The sequence below is a fragment of the Phoca vitulina genome, unplaced genomic scaffold, assembly GCF_004348235.1.
Source record: "Phoca vitulina isolate PV1807 unplaced genomic scaffold, GSC_HSeal_1.0 scaffold5, whole genome shotgun sequence".
NCBI classification, from domain to species: Eukaryota; Metazoa; Chordata; class Mammalia; order Carnivora; family Phocidae; genus Phoca; species Phoca vitulina.
In genome coordinates, this window is record NW_022589708.1 from 64,141,672 (window position 1) to 64,167,915 (window position 26,244).

The window sequence follows — 26,244 nt, forward strand, 5'->3', positions numbered from 1 at the left end:
TGCCTTTTTTAAGTGGTCAGACATAGAGGGGTCAGGTCTGAAGAGTCTGACAGTTTGCTGCCAAAATCCTTTTCTTTTTTAAAGGGATGTAATCAGTTTTGGGTCCCTGCAGACCTCCTCTGGTTCTGCTCATTATCAGTTCTGTGGGGTGTGCGCGGACGTTGGTCCTGGCGGTATCTCCTAGCTGCGGTTCCTGAACTGCTCGCGTCATCGCTGGACACAGGCTCCTGCTTGACGTGAGAGACTCCATTTTGCTCTCTACAAGGACGTACCACAATCAAACTGCTGGAAACCAGTGGTAATAATGGATTCCTAAAACCAGAAGAATAAAAATCATACTATTTCAAAGAGTAATTAGAATTAAGAATCACTATAGAATTTCTATTAGAAATTATGGAAGCCAGAAGAAAAAAAGAAAACTGAAAACTAGAATTGGGTAGCTAAACAAATATTCCTGAAAAATAAAAACAGAGATTTTTCAGACTAATGAAAGCTAGGATATTTGTTGCCAAAACACTTATACTACAGTAAATCATAAAAACAGTTTTACAGGCAAACAAAAAATGACTCCTGACAGAAACTTGGACCTAGATTAAAAAAAAAAATTAAAGGTGCTAAAAATGATTAATAAATGTATAAGTATTATAGACTTATTTTCTCATTTTAAAAAATTTTTTAAATATAACTGATGGCTTAATGAAAAAAAAATGGTATTTTGTTGCTCACAAGATATGAAGAACTAAAATACATAATAATAACAAAGGATGAGAGGATGAAAGAAGTATACTATTAAAAGGTTCTTACAATGTGCATGTATACTTTTTTTTCTAATTCAAGTGTAATTAACATACTCTCATATAGAGGTATACAGTGATAAGTTAAAGATGAAGATTATAAATCCTAGAATGTCCGCAGTGATATAAAAGCAAGATCCAAGTATGTGTTGTCTCTATAACTGTGATATAAAAATAAACTCCCAAGTGTAATATAAATATGAACCCTAGTTCTGTGTATATGCACACAGAACTAGCTTAAAATACAGGGATACAATCAGTTACAAGATGCAAATGCTAACAAGAAGAAAGCTGCAGTGGCTGTATTAATATATATAAAATAAAGAAAATACTGGAATAAAAAATATCAGTGATAAGAGGGGATACTTCATAGTGATAGACATATGAAATCATCAAGAAGGTCAAACTGAAGTGAATAGTCACTCAATAACATAAATATAGACAACTGACTTTTGACAAAAGTGCAAAGTTATTTCAATAGAAAAATAATAATCTTTTAAATAAATAAGACTGGACCCATTGCCAGAAGAAAACATGAGAGAAAAATTATGATATATATGTATAAAAAACAAAAAGTATGATTAATAAAAGGAAAAATAATAGTAAATTGAACCTTATCAAAATTAAAAAGTTCTTATCTTTGAAAGAGATTGAAAACAAAAACCACAAACTTCCAAGAAATGTTTGCAAAACACATTTATCATCAAGGACTTGCAGTTAGAATATATAAAGAAGTTTCAAACTCGATAAGAAAATAAACAATCCAATAAACAAATAGGCAAAAGATTTGAACAGACACTTCACTAATATATATTTATATACTTATATCGTCTTGTTAAGAATGCAAACTAATTTACAGTGACAAAAAGCAGATTAGTGCTTGCCTGTAAATGGATGTGGGGGGGAATGAACTAAATAAGAGCACAGGAAATTTTTCAGGGTGTTAAATATTATCTTGATTTGTAGTGTATACATTGTCTTGATTGGAGTATATATATATATATATGTCAAAAAGCATGAAACTCTGATAAAATGTTAAAGTGTATGACAAGTGCGCCTGGGTGAGCAGTCGTTAAGCATCTGCCTTTGGCTCAGGTCACGATTCCAGGGTCCTGAGATCAAGCCCCACATTGGGCTCCCTGCTCCGTGGGAAGCCTGCTTCTCCCTCTCCCACTCCCCTTCCTTGTGTTCCCTCTCTCGCTGTGTGTCTCTCTCTGTCAAATAAATAAATAAAATCTAAAAAAAAAGTGTATGACAGTCTAGGTAGGAAATAAGAAAATATGAAAATCTAAATATAAGAGAGAGTTCATAGTTAAATGCTAAATTCATCAGCATCAGCTAGAATAGGCGAGAATGAGAAAGAGCAATTTGGTTACCATTATCAGAACGGATTATATGAAAAATGTACTCAGAAAAAAAGAAGATATTCCCTCATGAGGAAAGAACAGAGCTAAAGGGAGAAATGACATCTCCTATATAAAGTTTGAGTGAAGAGACCTGAGTTCCAGCTTTTGTTTAATAATGAACAAAGCTTAATATCTTAGGCAATTGGCTCTGTTCACATCAAAAACAGAAACAAAAACAAAAAAGCAACCACAAAACATTCTAAAACCAATCTCCAGGACAAGGTCGACCTACACCTCTGTGAAAGAAGTGGAACTTCTCAGGTATGAAATGCTCTAACATCTGTGTGATAGGTGTTCTTACACCTATGAGGGCTGCCATAAATACCCAAAGGTAGAAAACCATGTAGATTAGAGAGTAATTTGGTAAGGGCCATGGTTATAGCTTATCTACAACAGTATAATTTGGCCAAATAGTGAATGCATTTTAGGTTTTTATTCTTTTTTTTTTAATTGAGGTATCCTTGCCATATAACATTATATTAGTTTTAGGTGTACATACAACATAATGATTCAATATTTGTATATATTGCAAAATGATCACCACAATAAGTCTATTTAACATCTATCACCATATATATTTAAAATTTTTTCCTTGTAATGGGAACTTTAAATTAGCAACTTTCAAATATGCAATGGAGTTTTATTAACTATAGTTACCATGTTATATATTATATCCCCATGATTTATTTATTTTATAATAGAAGTTAAATCTTTTGACCCTTTCACCCATTTCACCCACCCCCTAAACTCCTCCTTTGGCAACTACCAATCTACAGTCTGGTTCTTTGTATCTGTAAGTTCTTTTTTTTTTTAATTCCATATATAAGTGAGATCATAAGGTATTTTTCTTTGTCTGGCTTATTTCACAAAGCATGATTCCCTCAAGGTCCACCCATATTGTCAAAAATGGCAGGATTTCCTTCTATTTATAACCAAATAATATTCCATAGTGTGATTTGTGTGTGTGTGTGTGTGTGTGTGTGTGTATTTATTTATTTATATCACATTTTCTGTATCTATTCATCCATCAATGGACACTTAGGGTTGCTTCCATGTCTTGACTGTTGTAAATAATGATGCAATGAACATAAGAGTTGCAGGTCTTTTTAAGTTGGTGTTTTTGTTTCCTTCAGATAAATACCCAGGAGTGGAATTGCTGGATCATACTGATGTAGGCAGGCTGGGTCAGAGGACCCAGACAGGGTTCCCACAGGTCCAGCCAAGAGGCTTCCTGGCTACATGCAGGATAGAAATCAAATGCAAGCCAGCAGGAGGTGGGAGCACAGTTTATTGAAGGTATAAAGAGTGCGAAGATACAGACAGAGTGTCTGGGAGACTCAGAAAGGAAAGGAGAGAGAGTATCGTCTTTGCTTGATGTCTGGGGTTTTTATTGAGGATTGTGGTCTGATGTATGTGTCCTCTCAGGCATCCAGGAACTGTTTAGAACAAAGATGAGTGCCCAGGTGTCTTTCATAAATCAATTATTCCTCGGAGCCTGGGGGTCTTGGCAGCGAGATGTCTAGCTCCAGTGATTTGGAATGAGCATATGACTGGTTTTGTCTAGTCATTCTCACTGGATCCTTCCTTAGATGTTATCTATTCTAAAGAAATCATTACCTTCTTGTCACTTACAAGTATCACAGAGTATCTGTGCATTATGAAACATGTGTAAAGTAGGGGGTGCAAGTCCTAGCAAGAATAGAAGCAGAAAGGAGAAAAAAAAGCAGATTTTTATGGAGTCCTTCAGTTTCCCTATCTCAGTATGGTTAGATTGTTGAAAAGAAATTATGTTAAAAAATAGTTTTTTTTTAAAAGCCTCATGGAATAATGAAATGAATTGGACATTAAAGCCTGACTACCTGGTTTCAATTCTGGATCCATGTCTATTTTTCCATTTCCTTAATCTTGATAATCTTCTATGGGATTCATCTTTGATTTGAGATATGTCATCTGTAGAGGCTGCTTTTAGGCAAACAGTCTTGAGCAATGGAATATAGACAGGCCCATCAGGCAACCCACTTCAAAATATCCATAGGCCCTAACTGACCAGTGGGTTACTTACAACCAGGGACAGTTACCAAAAAAGGGAGAATTCCATTCTGTCGCCATGCCTCCTCATCTTTCCCCTTAAACACAGTCCCCACCCATTGCCCCCTTGCAGACAACCTCTCCTCTGCTGTCCTGCCTACAGCTCTCCTTTGGAGTAGTCGAGAAACTTCTATCTCCTATCTGCCTCAGGTGAATTCTTTCACCTCCTGCATTGTGGTCTTCCACATGATAGTCACCCCACATATGGAGACCCCCATCTGATCAAGAGACACTGCAGTTGGGCACCACACCATCTATCTCAGGACTGTTGTAAGCATTAAATCAGACACTGTATAAGCAGAAAGAGTTAGTACTCTCCAGATAAAGACAGAAAGACGTAGCTTTCCTGACATAAGAAAAGTCATTTTAGCCCCCAGCCATCTTGTGAAAGAATGTAAGAACAATCAGCCACTATCAGGCCAGGAGATAGCCTAATTGATGAGAGAGGAGAAGGCAAGCTGAGGGCAAAGCACAAGCTAACACCCCACCATATCCCCCAATCCGCAAGGTGGGATATATGTGACATTCCTCAGGCACTGCTGGCCATCCTAGAACAAAGGAAAGGGACAAACAAATGGTTAGCAGAGAGAAATCATAGTCATGCAGTACACGAGTCTCAGTTTGCAACTGTCTTAATGATTCACAAGAAAAAAGCAGTCTCTAGAAACCTATACGCTCAATATCACCCTCCCCTCCATAGATAGAAAATCTTTTTTTTTTTTTTTTTACATATAGCGTATTATTAGTTTCAGAGGTAGAGTACAGTGATTCATCAGTTGCATATAACACCCAGTGCTTATTACGTCACATGCCCTCCTTAATGCCCATCACCCCGTTACCCCATCCCCCCACCCACCTCCCTCCAGCAACCCTGTTTGTTTCCTATAGTTAAGAGTCTCTTATGGTTTATCTCCCTCTCTGATTTTGTCTTATTTTATTTTTCCCTTCCTTCCCCTATGATCCTGTTTTATTTCTTAAATTCCACATATGAGTGAAATCACGTGATAATTGTCTTTCTCTGACTGACTTATTTGACTTAGCATAATACCCTCTAGTTCCATCCATGTCGTTGCAAATGGTAAGATTTCATTTTTTGATGGCTGAGTAATATTCCATTGTGTGTATGGAATGGAATATATATGTGTGTGTGTGTGTGTGTGTGTGTGTGTGTGTGTATTCATCCATCGATGGACATTTGGGCTCTTTCTACAGTTTGGCAAATGTGGATATTGCTGCTATAAACATTGGGGTGTGGTGCCCCTTTGGATCACTACGTTTGTACAGGATAGAAAATCTTAATAATTAGTTACTCCTTATAACCCCAGTGTAGCTCTTTCTGCCCTCAGGTCCTGTCCCTGTGCTTTAACAAAATCACCTTTTTTGTACCAAAGATGTCTCAAGAATTCTTTCTTGACTGTCAGCTCTGAACCCCAACACTCCAAACCACATATAATCATATTCAAAAGTGAAGATGACCTGAAGCACACTCCTAAATTATCTTTACAGGATCTAAACCCCTTTGAGCACTCAGATACTGGACCAACTGGAGCCAGAGAATTGATGATGCTGACCCTTGCCAACCCCCAAGACTTTGACCTGGATTCAGTCACCTTAAGATGACTTTTGCCCCAATTTTATGCAGTATTCCCCTTTGCACAAGCCCCTTCATGAATATGTGTGCACCCTTAGCTTAAAAATTCCTCAATTTTGTTGTTCAGGGAGAGAGACACTGCTTTGGGAAAGATCCAGTGTTCTCTTTTACTTGTTGCAAGTAAAACCGTTCCTTTTCCTATTCTTCAGCTTCTTTGATTGTGTCTTTTGACTCAGCACCCATCAGGAGACAAACGCAGTTTTGGGTAACAACTATACATGAAATGCTGGACATATTCTCTTATATATACCAGGCTTTCAGAAATATTAACTTGGCTTTTTGTTTGTCCTAAGTGAAATTAGACTATTATAGCCTAAGAGAGATGAGTGAAATAGTAGAGATACTTGGAAATAAACATCAATTAAAAGGCCATTACCATAATTTTCAACGCTAGGATAGCCAATAACTTCACTTTTCTTGATATTCAGCTTCATTATTTCATTGCTACTACTTTTTTTTCAGATCCTTAGTAATTCACGCCACTACAATAATATCAAGACAAATCTTCTGATCCTATATTCATCCTCCTTAATGCATCCTACATACTACTGACATATTCATTTTTGAAACAACATCATGCCTTCCAAGCCCTTATAAAAAGCTTTACCAGATCTTTATTTTTCAACACTCCAAACCAAAATAAATACCTAGACTTCAAAAAAATCAAAGAGGCAGTTCCAATCCAAGATGGTAACATGAAAGCTTCCTGAATGTACCTCCTCCCATAGCAAATCTACAGCTATACACAGAGCCATTCCCTCTGAAAGAAATCCAGAAACTGGCTAAGTGGCTCCTAAATATCAGATGAATGAGAAAATACCATCACCCACATCAGAATGGGTAGGAAAGGCTGAGACACACTCCTGACACAAACCCCACCACCTGCAAAACACCATACAATTGGGAAGAAACTCCCAACTTCTCCCTATGGTGCAAAGGGTTGGACCCCACATTTGGGGCTCCAACTTTTAAGACACCCACTGAAGGATGAGTCCCTCCTTTCCCACACAAAACACCTAGTTCTGAAAGCCAATGGGACTGTGTCCATGAAGCACACTAGACTATAACAAGTAAATAAATAGTTCTTAACAGGTAACAAGTGTATATGTACAAAATAAATTAAAATATTTAAATAAGAACCTTATTAAATGGATGAAGGAGAGTCAGGGGAATGGGGAGAGAGACTAAGAGGTACAAGATTTTTTGAGGGCTGATTAATATGTCCTAAAATTACATTACAGTGATGGTTGCACAAGTCTGTAAATATTGAATCAATACACTTTAAATGGGTAAACTTCATGCTATGTAAGCTATAGCTCAATAAAGCCGTAAAAAAATAGTCATTAAAATAAAAAAAGTTATTTTCAATAGATAAGCCAAACTGTAAACCCAACACGAAAAGAGAATTGTCATATTTCATCAATTCTAATATGCACATATTGTTCACATTTTAACATCTCTGAAATCAGGATGCATCTTATAACCAAAGTTGGCTTATGATCGCTATCATCCAGGCATCCTTATGATGAAATTGCCACTTCCTTGTGTCTCACATGTATGAACTTGCTCATATCTGTTCACTTGAGTTATGTGCTTGTTCGTACTTCATGTATTTCATATTATTTCCATTTACAATATTTTCAAAATATTGCATTTATCATTATTTCATCTTCTTAGAGTCAAGGAAAGAGTGGCAGAGATGAAATTGGATATTAATGAGACAAATATCATTGTAAGAGGACTAGTAATAACTGAATTTTTTTTTTTTCAAAATAAAACAAAATCCCTTAAGGATTCTAGGCAAGATGATGACTGATGCTAGTACAAATTGCGAAGGGGATATTCTTACTGCTATTTTTGGTGATCAAGTAGTTTATTCTTGGTGCCCAAGATTCTCCAGTATTTTACTCATTTACCTATTTACTCATACTCCTAGTCTCATCCTCTTTTTCAAAAATTAGTATCTTAGTAGTAGAACCTAACAGCAGAGCAGATTAAAGTTGAAGGAGGGTCTAAATTTTTCAAAGTGTCCACTGGGACTCCCATTATCACTCCAGAACTCCTTACTTGAATTTTCACTATAGTTTCTGAGTCATTTAAGTTTTCACTGATGTTAGTCAACCAGCCTAAGGTAAATTGTTAAGTGACCACTTGCATCTGCAACTGGAATCTAGAACATCATTTTTTGGTTTAAAATTAAGATTCTAATTTCATTTTTATAACTTTAAGAAGTTCCTTGCTTAATATATATTATTTTTAGTCTTCATACTTTTTGATTCTGTCACCATTTTAGCATACAAGAGTTGAGATGGCAATAGTATCTTATATGTGGTTTTGCCAAAATCCATTTTTTTTCCAATTTTCTACTAACATGAATAAATTAGTCATGTTTTTGAGAGGTTTTCAAAAAATTCATACAAATGTTTCCAGTAACTTTTGTAAAAATAAATTATAGGAAATTTTCATCTTCCTAATTTGAGGTCAGAATTTTTTTTACACATGTAATCTATCTTTATAACCTACATAAGTCATATTTTATTTTCCATACTAACATCCTAGTGAATATTGCAAAATAAAAGAAGGAAAATAGGAATATACCTGGACAAATAATACACTGAGAGTCAAAATCATAAATACCTTATCAATCAAGAACTTGGGGAAATAGAATTTTTCAGGTTTTGTTTTTGTTTTTCTGTTTTTTTGCCTAACATATCAGGTATGAAGAAAATAAAAACAACACAAAATAAATGCATCTTAAATACTTACTGATGGTTACGTATTTAGCTCAAAACTTTTGCTTATGAATTTTGCTCCTTGTAGAATCACTGGAAAATTGTGGGACAGAAACCTGAAAGGAAGAAAGAATCATACGTTGGGCATAAACCCTGGAGTGTCTCACTCAGCAAAGAAACACATCTCAGCCAGCCACAAGTGTTTACCACATGACCATGAGTGTCTGATGACAGTCCATGGTTGGCCCATCCCGCGGTTTATTGGTTTCAATTACTTTACACAATGAATGCACTTTCTCCAAACTTCTCCACCCATGATGAAGAATTTTTGTTACTGTATTCCTCAAACATCATCTTTACTCCAAAATAAGGATATGGGTTTTTAGCTGCCTTGCTCTTCTGATGATCTTACATTTTGTGATTTTTCTTTTCCTACTTCATAAAAGTTTCCTCCAAGAAACATCAATTACATGATTGATGGCAGCTAATGGGAATTTAGGACCATTTGAGGGAGCAGGGGAAAGTAATAACATGTTATCCAATGGACACATTCCCTAAGCTCCTCACTACTGGTACCACAAAAAATTATCACCAGAGTAAAGAAAAGTAAACATTTATTGAGGAGTTTTCTTAAAAAGATTCTGTGTTAGTTCAAGAAATCCATAGAATAAAAATGTATTTAGTCTATGAAGCTCCGGACAAAGAAATACCTAGTTTTAAAAAGTTTTCCATCAGTTGGAACAATGGATAAAAGTATAAAAATGTCTGCTGCACTGGTTAGAACACATGTTGGTGAGTCATGACTCAGCAGAGTTAGGACTTCATCTTTGTGTTCTAGGCATTGCCTTTCTATTTATACTGAGGATCTTTTATTCTAGTCCTTCAGGGAAAGGATCTGCATCTAATTGCTGACACTTTCTTTCTTAAGCAAATTGATAAATCTCTCTGTGCACCCATATCTTACCTTGAAATTATTAAAGAGATTAAATGACATTACATATATGAAGAATGCAGCATACAGGTATTTAAAGAATGTTACTTTACCTCCTGTCGGGGAACTTGACAGACTTATTGCACCAAAGTCACAGACTAGGCTCAGGACAGATCCTTTCCTTCCTGAAAATCTCAAATTTCTTTTATCTTTATGGTTTCTAGACTGTGTTTCTTGAATCCATCTTGTCCTTGTTGATTCATACCTTTATGGAAGAGGCATGAGGACAAAGGCTATAGAAGAAGAGAGCAACAGTTGGAAGTTGAGAAACTATTGGAATAGTAGTGATCTGCCTAGCCTATCAAAAAATGCCAAACACCATCAGTCGGGAAAGCCTAGAAGAGACACCAAAGCTCAGAAAGACCTAGGAAATGAAAGCACAGATTTGGACCTCCTGATAAGAACATCAGGATCTGGAAGATAATAGATCAATGCTTTCACTAACAACAGTTCAATATTTTTCAACCCTAAAAGCTATACCCTGTCAAGCCATCCATCAGTTGCAAGAGGAAAATAATGACATTTTGGAACATGCTAATGCTCAAAATATTTTCCTCCCATGGATCCTCAGTCAGGAAGTTACTAGATAATATGTTATATCATACAAGGAAATTAGCCAAGGAAAAGGAAGACATGGAATTAGGAGATGGGGAAAAGTACAGAGGGAGGTCAGGGATGCCCGAGGTGACGTGAAAGAAGATCTAGAATAAAAGACTTTCAGGGGGTCTGGAGAATTGTGAAGCAGAAAAATAAGAGCTCCAGATAGAATCTCTTCTTAAAAAGGATGAAATAGATTAAAGGCCTCATGTGCCTATAGATAAGAAAAGTGAATCAGACTTCATCAGAGAATTTGCATGTTAATTCTGTACGGATATTACTAAGCTAAGAAAAAATAAGCAATAATTTCATGAAACAAATTTTTTGTTCAAGAAAAGTAATCATGATCAGTAGCTTAACTATGAATTATAATTATATATTCATAATTTATAGTATAACAGGGTGGGAATGCCAATCTAATAAAAATTAGGATGAGACTCCTCCAGAGAATGGGGTTGGGAAAAATATATGCATGTGAGGAGGAGAAAAGCTGGGCCATAAGAGTTTGATCCTATTTTCTGTGGTATGAAATCAATTAAGTGTCCCCAACCAAAACCCAGCAAGTAACAGTATCAGAATGTTACTTAGTAATAGGGATTCAAGTGCCAAAAGAAGTCACTAGACTAGTTGAAACTGTGTAGAGTAGGAACTGGAAGTAGGAAGAAGAGACTATTATTTTTGAAACTTAACATTCTTAGGATAGATAGATAGTTCTTACAGATATTCCAGATCTCTAATTGAGACATAATGGAATTATTCCTCCCTTATAGTCCTTTTTCTCAGACATCTTCCTAAGTAGCCATAGACTGAATTACCTAGCTCCTTGTTACTTGAAATGCAGGCCCCAAACCAGAAACATCAGTGTTACTTAGGAGCTTGTTAGAAATGCAGAATGTTAGGACCCATCTAGACATACTGAATGGAAATCTGCATTTTAACAAAATCCCTGTGCACATTAAACTTTGAGAAGCATTGGTCTAGATCACTCTGCATTAGCCCCCTCATCTCTAGGTAAAATGTTTAGTCCTCTCTCATAGATACCTTGCTCTGTCTCTACCCTTCTGCAAATCTCAAAACCAGCAATTATCCCATTACAGTTTTTCAACTTTGGTACTTTTGACATTTGGACCAGAAAATTCTTTGCTGTGGGGACTATCCTGTGCATTTGAGGATGTTTACCAGCATTCTGGGCCTCTACCAACTAGATGCCAAACTCCCTACCCATAGTGACAACCAAAATTATCTCCAGACATTACCAAATGATCCCTGAAGGGTAAAAATTGGCCCCAATTGAAAATCTCGGCACTATAGAATGACTCTTGAGGTAGGGCATAAGGTGGCACGATCATCAGGGTGAAGTGCAGTCAGAATTGGGAGAAGTGACAGGGTGCCTGGGTGGCTCAGTTAGATAAGCAACCAACTCTTGATTTGGGCTAGGGTCATGATCTCAGGGTCATGAGATTTAGAACCCCTCCAGTTCTGCCTGTGTGTGGAGCCCGATTAAGATTCTCTCCCTCCCTTTCCCTCTGCCCTTCCCCACTGCTCATGCGTGTGCTCTCTCTCTCTCTCTCTTAAAAACAAACAAACAAAAAAGAATGGGAAAAGTGGGTTGAGAGGCAGAGAGAACCATAGTTTGAAAAGGAATATTAAACACTAAAATGTGGGGCACCTGGGTGGCTCAGGCAGTTAAGCATCTGCCTTCAACTCAAGTCATGGTCTCAGGGTCCTGGGATCAAGCCCTGCATCGGGTTCCTTGCTCAGCAGTGAGCCTGCTTCTCCCTCTGCCTGCCGCTCGCCCTGCTTGTGCACTCTCTGTCAAATAAATAAAATCTTTAAAAAAAAACACTAAAAAAAGTAATTTTATATTTGAAATAAAATACCTGTGGTTTAAAATATACACTATTGACAGTAAAGCACCTGAACATTTCTTTGAGGATAGGCAGAAGATTCAAAACTCCTAAGTTAAATCCATCTCCTTTGGGTCCTAGGGCTCTTATAAGCATGCTTGCATTTTTGAAATTCCTATTGACTTAGAAATATTTGGGTAATATGTTTCAAATTTCAAAGTTATTTTGCAAAGAAATGGTCTCAAAATTGCAAAGAGTATACCCTGAAATGTGTGAAAACAGGAAAGATACCTGAAAACTTGTGTTTTTTTAATTAAAAAAAGTTTTTTAAAAATCCAGAATTATATATGGATCAACACCTGCACCTTCACTCAGTTCATATGTGAAGCGGCATCCTGAGGGAAGAGTGACAGTAGGACCATCAGTCATTTGTGTTGAAATGTATTACCGTTTAGATGGGCTGCAGGTAAATGGTTTATGGGTACCATTACTTTTTCTCACCTAAACAGGCCTTCTACATGGGAAAGAGACTTGAAAAGATACTCCTAGTATTGCAGGCACAAAGGAACAACAGCAAAATGCTAGACTTGACCTGCCTCTTACTCCTAGTACAATTTCTTAATCACCCATGTAGTGCAATTAAGAAAAAAAAAGAAAAATGTGGACAAAAATTGGAAGGAAAATGGCAATTTTATGAGGACTATTTAAAATATGAATTCAGGGGCGCCTGGGTGGCTCAGTCGTTAAGCGTCTGCCTTCGGCTCAGGTCGTGATCCCAGGGCCTGGGATCGAGCCCCGCATCGGGCTCCCTGCTCGGCGGGAAGCCTGCTTCTCCCTCTCCCACTCCCCCTGCTTGTGTTCCCCTCTCTCACTGTGTCTCTCTCTGTCAAATAAATAAATAAAATCTTTAAAAAAAATAAAATAAAATAAAATAAATAAAATAAAATAAAATAAAATATGAATTCATATAAACTTGTATTAATGACAACCTTTGAAGTGTATATTATCCTGGGAATACAGTTAATTATGTGTGTGTGTGTGTGTGTATGTGTGTAAAACTAAGACATATATATTTACATATAGTAGAATTAACACAAGTGTGTGTGTGTGTGTGTGTGTGTATGCACCTTAAAAAACTCTAAAGTGTAGCACATAAATTTGTTGGACACATGCCTGTGGAATGAAAGATTAGTCCAGGGAATTCTCCAAAGCAACATAGGAATAATCTAGTTACCTGGTGTTTTCTAATCAGATGGTGTTTCTTTCAGTTGGAGGGGTTATACTTGTAAAAATTTCTCCAAATAAAATCATCATTGATGATCTGGAAAGCAATCTAATTTATTCATCCTGCTTTACAACAGGAAGTGGTTTGAACAAAATTGAACTTCAATGTTACCAGATCTAGAAAGTCTAGAGCCTGCTGCACAGATAAGGAAAGACAGTCTTGTCGAAGTGTTGAATGGATGGCTTGTTATCCTGATTCCCCTCTAGATATGGCTCATCATACAAGTCAAACAACTGTATGATTCAAGTCAGAGTTGAGTCCACACCAATATCCAACTAATGCCCTCTTTGTAGTCCTACAGATGTCTGGGTTAAAATAAATACTGTTCTACTTTGAAACTCTGGAATTCCTAATTCCAAACCTCAATTCCTAATTGTTAGGTATAAAACTTTTTATTCATAGATTTTTCTTCTTTGTTCATCTGTAGAACATCTCCACTTGTTATAATATTGCTTTAATAAACAAAAATAAGCATGTCCCTAATCGGGAAGGCCCATGAAACCAAATAAATGATGAGAGGGAAAAAGAAACATTTTTTATTTATTCAAAAATAAAAATATTCTTGGGGCGCCTAGGTGGCTCAGTCGTTAAGTGTCTGCCTTTTGCTCGAGCCCGCATCGGGCTCCCTGCTCCTCGGGAAGCCTGCTTCTCCCTCTCCCACTCCCCCTGCTTGTGTTCCCTCTCTCGCTGTGTCTCTCTCTGTCAAATAGATAAATAAAATCTTAAATAAATAAATAAATATATTCTTTAAGTTAACACTAAATCTTCACACCTTGTCAAATGCCTACTACAAACCAAATACACTGCTAAACAGAGTGTACAAAAACACAATCTTTAGCCTAAGTATCAATGAATTGATACAGGAATGGACAATTTTGCGATGAGCCAGATGATAAAAACACTTTTCCATACACAAAATTTTTGTCACTTGAATAGTCTGAAAGAAGAAAGGCAATAATTCAGTTTGACAAACATATATATGGGAAGCTGTAATGAAGGAAGGGAAGGAAAGGAACAAGAAGAAGAGATGGCCAAGCTGGGACCTTGGTAAAACCACAAACAATTCAGCATGGAAGACACACAGTGTTTATGCAGAAAGGAGTAGAAGGGGACAGACTTTGAAGCCTCCTGTGAGCTAAACTCCAAAGCTGTAGAATTCATCCATGATGACTGGACATTGAAAGATTTTAAGCAAAGAAGATGGATGGGATCCAGATAAACAATACATTCTCTTGGAAGCTGGCTTAGAAGTCTGGCTTCTAAATTATTTTTGGTTCCCCTGGTAATACTCCCACAGTAAATGATTTACTATAATTACAGATGATTTGAGCATATTTTGAGACATTAATCTTTGTTAATTTGTATTATATATACATTAAACACAGAACAAACAACAAAAAATTCTTCTAGACCTAGGGAAGGAGAAGGGGTTGAGTATGGGTTGGAGAGCTAGCCCAAGAATTGCATGGAAACATCACAGAGGCAATAACCAGACCTGCAGACAGATGGGGGATGTCTCAGGGCAGCCTGTATAGACTGATGCAGAGTTCTTAACCCTAGCGAGGATGAAGAGTAAGTTATACACAAAACCAGCAGAATGAAGAGTCAAAAACATTGATTCATTTTTGTTTTAATTATAAATAAATCAAATCATATCTTTTGAATGCGCACTTCTTGCTTCCTCTAAATTGCAAATGCCCGTAAAAGTAAAGGTTATATCTATATTGATCACTGTTGTAATACTAAGATTGATTTTAGCACATAATAAATCCAAAAAATACTATTTTAATAAATAAATATAAGAATAGATGATCCCTCTCAAAAATAATTCTGGAAGCAATGTGGAGGTGAACTAGAAAAGGATAATTCAAGGTTTGCCTATTGAGTTATGTTCTGGAGAGGAGATGAGGTTCTCAACTAAGTGAGTGGAAATAAAGAGGAGGGATATTTTCAAGAAATATTTATAAGGTAAATTTAGATATTGTTTTACAATTGGAAATTGAAAATGAGGGTAAGAGAAAAGTCAAGAATAATATCTGAGTAACTAGCTGGAAATAGTGATGTTGCTATTCATTGAGCTAAAAAAAACAGGAAGAAGAAACAGTTCTCAAAGCAAAATAACTAGTAATTGACTTGGTTTAGGTGACTATGGCACACTCTGGTAGAGGTTCCCAATAGATTTGCCAAAATCTCAGAACAGTGTTTTGGCCTGGAATTTCATATTTAGTTGATAGTTCCAACAAATAGATCACTCAGAAAGATAGTGTAGAACTGCATTGTTCAATATGGTAGCTAATAGCTACATTTGGGTATTTAATTTCAGTTAAATTAATGACAATTTAATAAACATTAAAATTCAGTTACTAAGTCACACTAGCATATTTCAAGTTCTCAATAGCCACATGTTGCAAATGGCTACCATATTGGACAATACAGAGAATATTTCCACTTCTATGGTCACATCTATGACATTGTCATCACCTGGCCATGCCAAATCATCTGTGAAATTGTAAATTCCAACATTTTACTATCTGATCAAGCATTCTATCTCTCTAGCTTTCCTCATTCCCTTACTTGCTGGTATATCTGCTTTAAAAAACAAAAACAAAAACAAAAAACTTCACCTCATTTTCCCCTTCCCTATTTTCCTACTCCATAGTGATCCTTCTTATCATATAACCTCCTTTACAGTCTCCATTCAGCCTGGACTTCATAATCCATTATTCCTTTTCTAATACCTGCAATGTTCTCACACCCTAGTCTTTTTCCCAAAATGCCTGCAAGCTTTCAATATTGCTATCAATTCTCAAACATACCTCTGCACCCACACCTGGGTGCTGAGTGCTGCCAGAATAATCATAGGGATCTGCATTTGGTGCCACCATAAAGCAATGGTCTTAGACCCCAGCCAGGTCTTTAGCCCTGCCAAGCACTATTCCTGGCCAAATTCCTTTCCCATTTTCCCCAGTGGCTGTAATAAATCTTTGCACCTCTTCTTAAGTCTTTTACTCCACCACCAGTACCTATTTCAATAATGATCTTGCCTCCTAATTCCCTGAGAAAATCAAGGCCCTCAAGCATGATCTCCCTGAGCTTCTTGCTCCCTATATTATATGTGGAGCAACTTTTTCTTCCTTTTCCACCAGGCTTGGGGGGTGGGGGTGGGGGGAATGTTTCATGCTTCTCCCAGGTTCATTTCTTTGTCTAGCAATCTAGTAAGATAATCATTTGCTCAGTCCTGTTATTTTCATATGTTCTTTCTCTTTTAGCATCTGTTCTAAAGCCTGTAAACATTCTTATTTCTATCTCATATTAATAAATATCCTCCTGGCCCATGTATTTCTCCCTGCTGGATGTTCTTTCTCATACTTTTCTTTTAAATCCAAGATTCTTATATAATAGTCCACCCTTAACTCTATTCCTTTCCTCTCATTCATTAACTTCTGCTCCCCTTGTCCAGTGACACACGTTGGTGATAGGGACTCTTCTTAACCCTTAGGCTCCCCAGTAAAGAACGAAAGGAAAAAAAAAAAAAAGAACGAAAGGAGATGAAACTTCACCTATCTTGAAGGTGATATCATATCATATGATGTTTATACTATCTGACCTTCTTAATGAGGTCCTCTAATCACTTTGCTTTCATAATGCCACCCAGTAAAAGGCAGTTTCTCATCCAGTTTACCCTCTCCTCTTACTTCTCTCCCATCATGGCTTCTTAGTCACCTTCAAGCTCCAGTTTTATTTTGAATTACTCCTTCCTATGACTTTTCATTTCAGTAATACCAATCAATCTGCCATCCCTTGAACAGTTAATGCCATTGCATGCCTTAGACCCTTGTCCTTGTTCTTTTCTCCCCAATGTTTCATTTGCATTTTTTTCTGCTAAAGACCAGCTCAAGTATTAGCTTCTCCAAGAGGCCTGCCTTAACATCCTCAGGCTAGGTTGGAGGGCTATCTCAAGGGTTTCCATAATACTGTGTGTATATTTTCACCTCCATACTCAATTTTCACATTTTTAATAGCTTTGTAATTATTTGCCTGTTTCTTTGATTAGGCCATTAGCTTCTTAAAGACAGTTGGTATTCCATGAATCTCTGCAGCCTTATCAAAGAAAACAGAGTACCTGGGATATAACAAGTGCCCACTGAAAGCCTGTGGAATGTGTGAAGTTAATTTAACAAAGTGGAATAGTTTAGTAATAATGGGAAGCTACTAGAAATTTTTGCATGGAGGAGTTATATGATTTAACAAGTATTTTGTGACATTAAATCTGGAAGTATATGAAACAAAGATTTGAGTGAAAAAGAGTCAGAAAAGCAGCATCAGAGGCAGGATATCCTGGGAGGAGAGATAGTAATGTCACACAGGACAAGAGGCAAGAGATTTCCAAGGATTAAGTAATAGTCAGCAATATTCCCGTAACAAGGCCAGAAAAGACAGGCAGAAAACAGACTGTGACAGGCTGAATAACAGCCCCCTGTAGAGCCCATGCCCTAAGCCTCAAAACCTGTGACTATGTTACCCTACACAGCCAAAGGGGCTTTGCATGTGTGATTAAGTTAAGGGTCCTGAGATGGGGAGATTATCCTAGATTACTCTGATGGATCCAATGCCATCATAAGGATCCTTATAAGAGGAAGCCAAGGGGATCAGAGTGAGAGGCATTATGTGACATTAGAAGTCACAGGGATGCAGGGCCACAAGCCAAGGAATGCAGGCAGTCTCTAGAAGATGAAAAAGGCAAGGAAAGAATTCATCCCTAGAGTCTTCAGAAGGAACACACGCATGGAAACTGAGTTTTAGACTTCTGAACTCCGGAACTGTAAGAGGATACATTTATGTTGCTTTAAGGCTCTGTTTTGTGACATTTTGTTGTAACAGCAATAACTCAGTTGTTGGCCGTCTGCCTTCGGCTTAGGTCATGATCTCAGAGTCCTGGGATCGAGCCCCGCATTGGGCTTCCTGCTCCTTGGGAAGCCTGCTTCTCCCTCTCCCACTCCCCCTGCTTGTGTTCCCTCTCTTGCTGTGTCTCTCTGTGTCAAATGGATAAATAAAAACTTAAAAAAAAAGAAAAGAAACAATACACAGACACTGACAGAGTAAAAGGGTTAAGTCATAAGGGGAGACAGTGGGTGTAAACCATATGGGTGAAAAAGCCTCTTAGTGAATGAAATAAAAAGTAAGATAAACATTTGGGAAAACAAATCCTAGAGCCTTTTCTTCACAGGAGAGACTTTAGATTTTGAAGAAAAACAGTGTGTGCGCAGGGATGAATTTCTAATGGAAACAGAAAAGAACACTGTCATGAGCACACCTACCAACACGCTTACTTTGTGGCAGCCACTGACAGTCATGGCCCTTCCCACTTTACAGAAGCATCTCAGTAAGTCCTTAGAGTAAACGGTTTACTTTATGAGAAAATTATGACAGGAAGATTAAATAATTTGCCCAGGCTATACACATTATAAATTGTGGAGCAGGACTGATAACAAAGTCCATGCTCTCAACCCCCCAAAAGACAGGAAAGGTTAGCCCTGCTGTCAAGTGCTGACTCCCTGTCCTTTGAGTTGGGAGGGGAGGAAGCAAAAATGGGTGAAGAATTAGATGTGCTTTGGATATAAAAGAAAGAAGATGAACATGCACTTAGTAAAATAAGAAAAAAAATTTTCTGAGCCAACTTTTAAAGTGTGAGGTCAAGATAAAAATATTTTCCCACTGAATCACAATATTCAATCAACTCTTTGATTATGTTTATACAGTTCTAACAACTGCTGAATGGTCAAGAGTTTCAGTTAAACCAAATTTTCAAGTTTTTTCCCTTAAAAGAGAAAAAAAGTCAGAAACAAAGTTAACATACCAGAGTGTTCAGGTTGAGCCTAAGTCAAAATAAATTACATTTCTAGTGAGTTTCAAAAGTACAAGCTATTTTCCCACATGTGTAAGCAATAGATTTTATTCAGTGTGAGAAAATCCAACCTACATAGCAGAACACAGTGTAAATTGACTTATCTGAATGGTATTTTGTGCTTCTAATTTGGGAAGGTTCTTGGTTTAACAATTTGTCTGCATCCAAAAAAGGAAAAGACTACAATAAGAATTGGGTAAGTACAGAGAACTGATACGCAGATATTTTCAGTAAGAATTTTTTTTAAATGTTTAAAACCTACACTTTCTTAAATATTCACATATAATTCTAACTTTTAAACAATTAGATTAGATTCATTTAACAAATTTGAAGTGGTTGGATTTGGGCTAATTTTTGAAGACAATTTAAAATGCAGATCAATGAGAAAGACAATGTAAGTTGGGAAAACATTTCAAATGAATAGGCCACTTTGAGCAGTTGTATAGAAGTAATAATAAATAAGATTAAGGCTTTCAAGGAAACTGTTGTATAACAGAATCAAAATTTGTACTGAATTAGAAAGAACAGAGTTATCTTTTGAAGAAGTGAAATTATGATATAGACAACAAATATAAAAAGATGCCCCAAAGTTTATATGAAAAGGAAAAAGCTTAACATTATAATATAAATGGAGGATGGAGAACAGAAGTGCAAACTAAGAATGACAGGTGCTCCCGTAGAAAAATGGAGTAAGTGAACCAGAAATAATATCCAAAGATAGAATGAAGAAAACATTGCTGAGTTTTAAAAAATTACCTAAGCATACAGATGAAGATGTTTTATTATATTCTGAGGGGAAATGACAATGAAAAAGACCCTCAAATTAGATACAGCCTGGAAAAATAGCCTATCTAATAATACTAAAAGTATACTTTCATGCATCTATGCAGCAACTGAAATTTTCAAAAAATGTGAGGATCTATTTAAAGAACAAAACTCAAGATCTCCCCAAGCAGCTTTCAAAATTCAGGTAACAACAGAGAAAGTTTTAGCACAAACATAGGGTTTTGAATGCATGTGGTTGTGGTTACCCAGCCAGACTGGAGTTTATCTCAGACAACAACAAAATTTCAGATACTTAAGGACTTTGAAAATATATCTCTTCTGTAGCCTTCTTAAATAAAATAAAAGTTTTACCCCAACCACACAAGAATTGCATTACCATCTTGTACATCCTTACACAGCCCTTCCTGAAATAATTGTGTTTGTGGATATTTCTCACTCATCATCCATTCTCAAGCGAGTGCTATATTCATACTACCAGTTTGCTCACAGATTATCTGATCAATACTGGCTCTAGATCACTATCTGCTGACAAGTTTGCTCACAGATGATATGATAACTACTGGCTCCAGATCACTATCTGCTGACATGGATGCTTGCTCAAATCTATCGTCAGAGAGCATTTTACACCCAGTCCTAACTGGAGCTCTGTTTATGTGCAGTGCTCTCATTTCTCTTGCCTCCAACCTGACTGTCTTCTACTCTGTCTTATTCTAGCCATAGGCTTTCTGCTGGTATTAGCGGCAGGGCTGAGTCTGTGGTGGTGACGATAGGGGGCCGGGACTCTTCTAGGTCAAGTCCTCTGTTCTCCTACAGCACCTGTATTCCTCCACCAAAGAGCTTATGAGAGTACAACTAACTGCTTGTTAAATGTCTCCTATTGCTCCTACCACACTCACACAATCATTATAAATCAGTGCCCTGAAGAGCCCTTGAAATACAGAACATATTAAAAAAATTTTAATACCTGTATGAAAAGTAGCTGCTAGCCAGATGTTAGAGACTTCAATAGCTCATGTGTGATATGACAGAATTTGTGCCTCTGTTGCTCCTAATATAGTATATATTAAACAATGTCCTCATTAGTGGACCCAATTGTGGCTCATTTGTTACTACCATTTACTCACACAGAAATCTTTTTCCTTTGATTGAAAAATACTATATTCCTAATATAATTAGGCCCCAGTATGTCTCTTACATGTAGCACTCAAGTTACATCGTTCAAAAGTTTTGATAACTTAGTCAATTCTGACCATGTTAAATGCAGGCACACAATTAATATACCATAATCAGGGGAACTGAGAAAGTAGCCAGAGACGGGGGCATGCTGGAGCTGGCTCGTGGCAGCTCCTAAGAACCGACTATTACATTTTCAGGAATTTTAAGAGCTGGTTGCTAATCATAGAATAAAAACAAATCATATAAACTTACAATTAAATCAATTACATTAAAAACAAAGATAACAAATACTCAAAACTCACCATTTTCTAATTATTTTTATGACATTGCTATTACCTATGCTCTTGAGTTTATTTATATTCATTGTAACTGTATGGTAGACCTACCACATAATGGTGTGCTCCTAGGCATATCTTCCAGCTCTTCATTGCTGCCCACCCTTATCTTGGTTCATGTATCCATCATATGGATTTCACCATATTAACTTGAAGTTTTCCATATTTTTAGTCAATATGGTGATCCACAACAAGATCTTAATTCCCTAGACAGCACAACCAAAACTTCCCTTTACTTGTATCACTTCCATTGAATGAAATGAACAACAAATGCTTTTAAGCCTTCTGCTACACAGTCATCATCGAGGACTCAAAAGTTTGGAATTCCTTTTCAGTAAAGAGGACCAAATTATCTGAGCATAAAGATCAGGATAGTTTAAGCTTCTGATTCTTCATCGTAGGGACTGTTCAAATTGATATGGGACCATGAGTGAATAGTCAAAAAGGAATTCTTGAGGGGTGCCCGGGTGGCTCAGTCGGTTAAGCATCTGCCTTCAGCTCAGGTCATGATCCCAGGGTCCTGGGATGGAGCCCCGTGTCAGGCTCCGCACTCAGTGCGGAGTCTGCTTCTCCCTCTCCCTCTGTTCCTCCCTACCACCCCCCCCACTCGTGCTCCCTCTCTGAAATAAATAAATAAAATTTTAAAAAACAAAGAATTCTTGAGATGCTTTTGGAGCAAAAAAGTGCTTTTATTATAGCAGAGGAACGGGATCTGTGGGCAGGAAGAGCCACACTTTTGTTGTATGAAGCTGGTGATTAGATGCTTAGTGTTCAGGGAGGAGGGGCAGTGCAGGGAGTATTAGATCATAAATGTTTTCTTCAAATTTCCACTCATAAAACTACTTTTGCAAGATTTCTCTGGTGCTTATCATTCAACTAGATATTAACCATCGGTGAGATGTATAGGCAGTCATGAGACCCTTTAAGAATGCAGCAACCAGGATGTATTTGATCCTTATTGGAACTATGCAGGCGATAGGTCAGCCTTCTGGGCTAAAGGTGAATATTTTTCTGCTTCTATCCCTCATCATAAACTACCACCATTTTCTAGATGTCTGATTCTCCCATGAGCTGAAATTTCCTGGTTAGGCTGAGAATTAGAAAAGGAAGAATCACAATAAAAAACTGAGAACAATGAGAAGAAAGGGAACATAACTGGGAAGGATGCAACAAGAGCATACCTATCTGATTTGAAAGAACAGCAAATTAGAAAATTTAAAGGAAAAAATAGGGAATTGGGAAAGAAACATATATTTTTAAATATACACACACCTTCAGGATGAAACCAGTGGATTTTCCACAAAAGGAAAGAGTGTTGGGTGCATCATTCCTATTTAAGCCACTACTTTCTTCCTCCAAAGTTTAAGCTTGTTACAGGAGGCTGTTCTTATCTCTAATTTTTTATAGAAATGAAACACTTCTTAGCTCATATGCTTATTTTATCTAAAATTTTGTATATCTAGCTTATCTTTCTTCTGAAAGATTTTTTTTTACTTCAAGTTTCCCAGACTTCTCCTCAGAATTTTCTAATGTATCACACAGATTCTTGCGTAATTTAATCTGAAATCTGGATAATTCTCATCCTGTCCTTGCTCATCACAGAATGAATAAAAAGTAGAATTTCACTATTTCTTGTAAGCTAATTAAGAGACTCTGAAATGAAGACAAATTGGGTTAAATGAAAAGAAGGAAGTGGCACAGATGCATTTATAAGTCGCTTGTACCTTTAGTAAATAATTTTAAAACAAAAGTTCTGTCTTTGATTTCCTATAGTTGGTGGGCTATGGGCACCTTTGCCTACTTTAATCTTGGAGGAGTTTTCTGCAAGCACAAACTGAAGTCACTACATGAAATTCTCCCTATTTGTCATCTCTCTACAGGAATATTTATGTGCATTCAAGTCAGTGCTGTTGGACTTCTTCCATGTCAATATTATTGGATTTTCCCTTCTCTCCAACTTCTGCTTGCAACAGCCTGTACATTGGATATGTGCTTGGCTATGTATAATTCCATATGCAACATGGTTTAGATCTTGATAAATGGAGGATCCTGCCAAGACTGCATGTCTTCCATCCTCAATTAAATTTTAATTTACTGAGAACCAACTACACATTCAGCAGCAGTGCTAGCCATGCCAGGATAATATTAAGATATCATCTTTACTTTTGTGGTGATTCAAATTATATAAGGGAAGAGACAATTGTAGTGCAAAACAGAACCCTTTATGTGAAGCTGAAATATTCAGCAAAGAAAAAAAGTGTTAATGGATCTTAAAGTCAACGCAAAAATATGTATAAAAATAAAGTTTTCCATCACAATAGACGGCCAGTGGGACAGTGAAGGGAACTATAAAAAAAAGAAGAAGAGAGACTTAGACATCATGATTTGGTTACATGAAGCTATGAGTCCTCTGCTCTGTGTGTTAAAAGGATGTATAAAAGCAAAGAATTCAAAGTAATTCTTCCCAAGTACCTCTGGCTGCCAAATGCCAACTGTAGGGAACATGCAAAACTGAAAGAGGCACAACAAATAGAAAGGAACATGAGAAATAAGAAGCAGTGCAAAATGTCCATGCTTACTGCTCTATCCTGGGAAGGGGTGAGATTAGGTAAATAAGTCTGGAAAACAAGGCATGTAAAGAAGTATTTCTGTGTCATCAAAGGCTACTCTATTTTCATTACAGTGTTAACAGAAAGTAAAACACTTAAATACTATGTCTTCAGATCTTGGCAGTCCCACCTTAATGTAAGAAAAAAGCCAGTGGACTGGAAATCTAATCCTTCTCTTTTCCTCTTCAGGGCCTATGGTGTTCTCTTTAAAGGAAAATTTACTCTGATCACTTTTCAAAATGTTTATACTTATTAATGGAATAACTTCATAAAGACTCAGAGCAAACCAGAATCTTGAGCCAAAAATATAGTTATATGCTTTGATGGCATTTGATGAAAGTTTTGATTTTTCTAAATTTTTAAAATTTATTTATTTTTGAGAGAGAGAGAGTAAGCACAGCAGGGGAGGGGCAGAGGGAGAAGCAGACTCCCCGCTGAGCGGGGAGACCAATACGGGACTCGATCCCGGGACCCTGGGATCATGACCTGAGCCGAAGGCAGACACTTAACCAACTGAGCCACCCAGGTGCCCTGATTAAAGTTTTATAAGCTCAACATTTTGTTAGGCACAGGTAACTTTAACATAAAGATACACAAAAGTAAAATAAAGGATTTGTAGGCCATAGGTTTTATTGATCACTGCCTTTTTATAATTATTCAGCTTTCAGAAATCAATTCTCCCTGAAATAAAAAATAACACTTTTTAAGAACTTAGAAATTCTTCACTTTCTTTTATATCAGCTTCCATAGGTTACACCTATATTAGTTTGTTTAATCACACTAATTACTGTATGTTTTGACTGAGCAAGAGTAAACATACTAGGAAATTTACCAATTCTTTTACTATAGTGTAAGTCAGTAGGAGGGGAAAAAAAATAAATGAAACTTAGCTAATCATGAATTTTACATGGAAATAGCAATCATACCAGATACTTTTTACCAAGGGAGCATTCACTATGAGCCAAATACACTGCCTTGATTAGTCAGCTCAGTGACCTTTTGATGAAGGTATTGTTAGTGCATTTTATACAGAGGAACATTGTTAAGTTGCTCAAAGTCACATTCAGTAAATGACAGAGCCAAAGTTCAGAACCAGGTCTGTCTGATTTGTTGTTCCCTAATCAATCTACTTAAAGTAAAAATGTATTTGTTCCTTTCCTCTTCCTTTTGTTTTTATTCTCATGGAATAAGCTATTTATTTTCATTTCTATTTTAAGTATAAATTGTGTTTATTTCTTCAGAGTAAGAAAAATAAGTCAAAATTATTATAAAACCAATGGTCAATAACCCATACTCTTGAGTTAAATTTTTTTTTATCAGTCTAGCTGACAATACTGACAATTTATTACTGTTTTTCAGGTTTAAATATATCAACCTTGCCCTACTGAACTAAATAAAAAAATCTTTCCAAGAATTAATTTTGCACTGGGTTTTTGCAAATTTCATTCTTTCATTTCCAATATAATGTTAGAAAAGTTTGATTTAATTGAATTTTAAGGAATCAGAAGAAATTCAAGAAATGTTTAAAGAAATCTTTAACATGCCTATGTCATTAGAAATGTTTTTATTAAAAATGAGAAGGAAAGGCTTAATGTTATCCCTTATCTACCCCTAAACATACCAAGAGAAAACATAAGGTATTACTGCATATAAAATATTACCATTTTTTAAACTGGAGCACCAGTAATGGGCAGGACTTCTTTTGTTGTTTTGATGTTTAATTAGTAAAAAGTCAGTGTTAGTGAGAATTTTGTCTGCATTAACATAGCCATAACTCTACTTAGAAGACAATTTGAACTTTGAAAGAGATGAGATTCACAATAAATAGAACTTCCTCTGCAAGTTCAATTTCTGACTGTAACATCCCAAAAGAATAAGAGAAAAAGTGAATAACCATTAACAGCAATTTTTTGTTCTTAAAAGATAAATAGCATTCTCAATGGAATGAATTAATTTAGGAAGACTGTTTATACAATTTTCACATGCTCTTTAGTCAGCAAAAAAAAATGCTGGAAGTAGTGAACATTCAAATTCCTACTCTG

General features: G+C 36.5%; 1 long non-coding RNA gene across 1 annotated transcript in view; it reads right to left on the minus strand.

Annotated features, from left to right (window-relative positions):
* Window positions 1-8,717: 8,717 nt before the first annotated feature.
* Window positions 8,718-26,244, minus strand: part of LOC116631708 — a 197,456-nt gene continuing 179,929 nt past the window's right edge. Inside the window, exon 4 of the long non-coding RNA XR_004299241.1 lies at window positions 8,718-8,787. This is a non-coding gene — a long non-coding RNA (uncharacterized LOC116631708). The remainder of the gene's footprint in view (window positions 8,788-26,244) is intronic.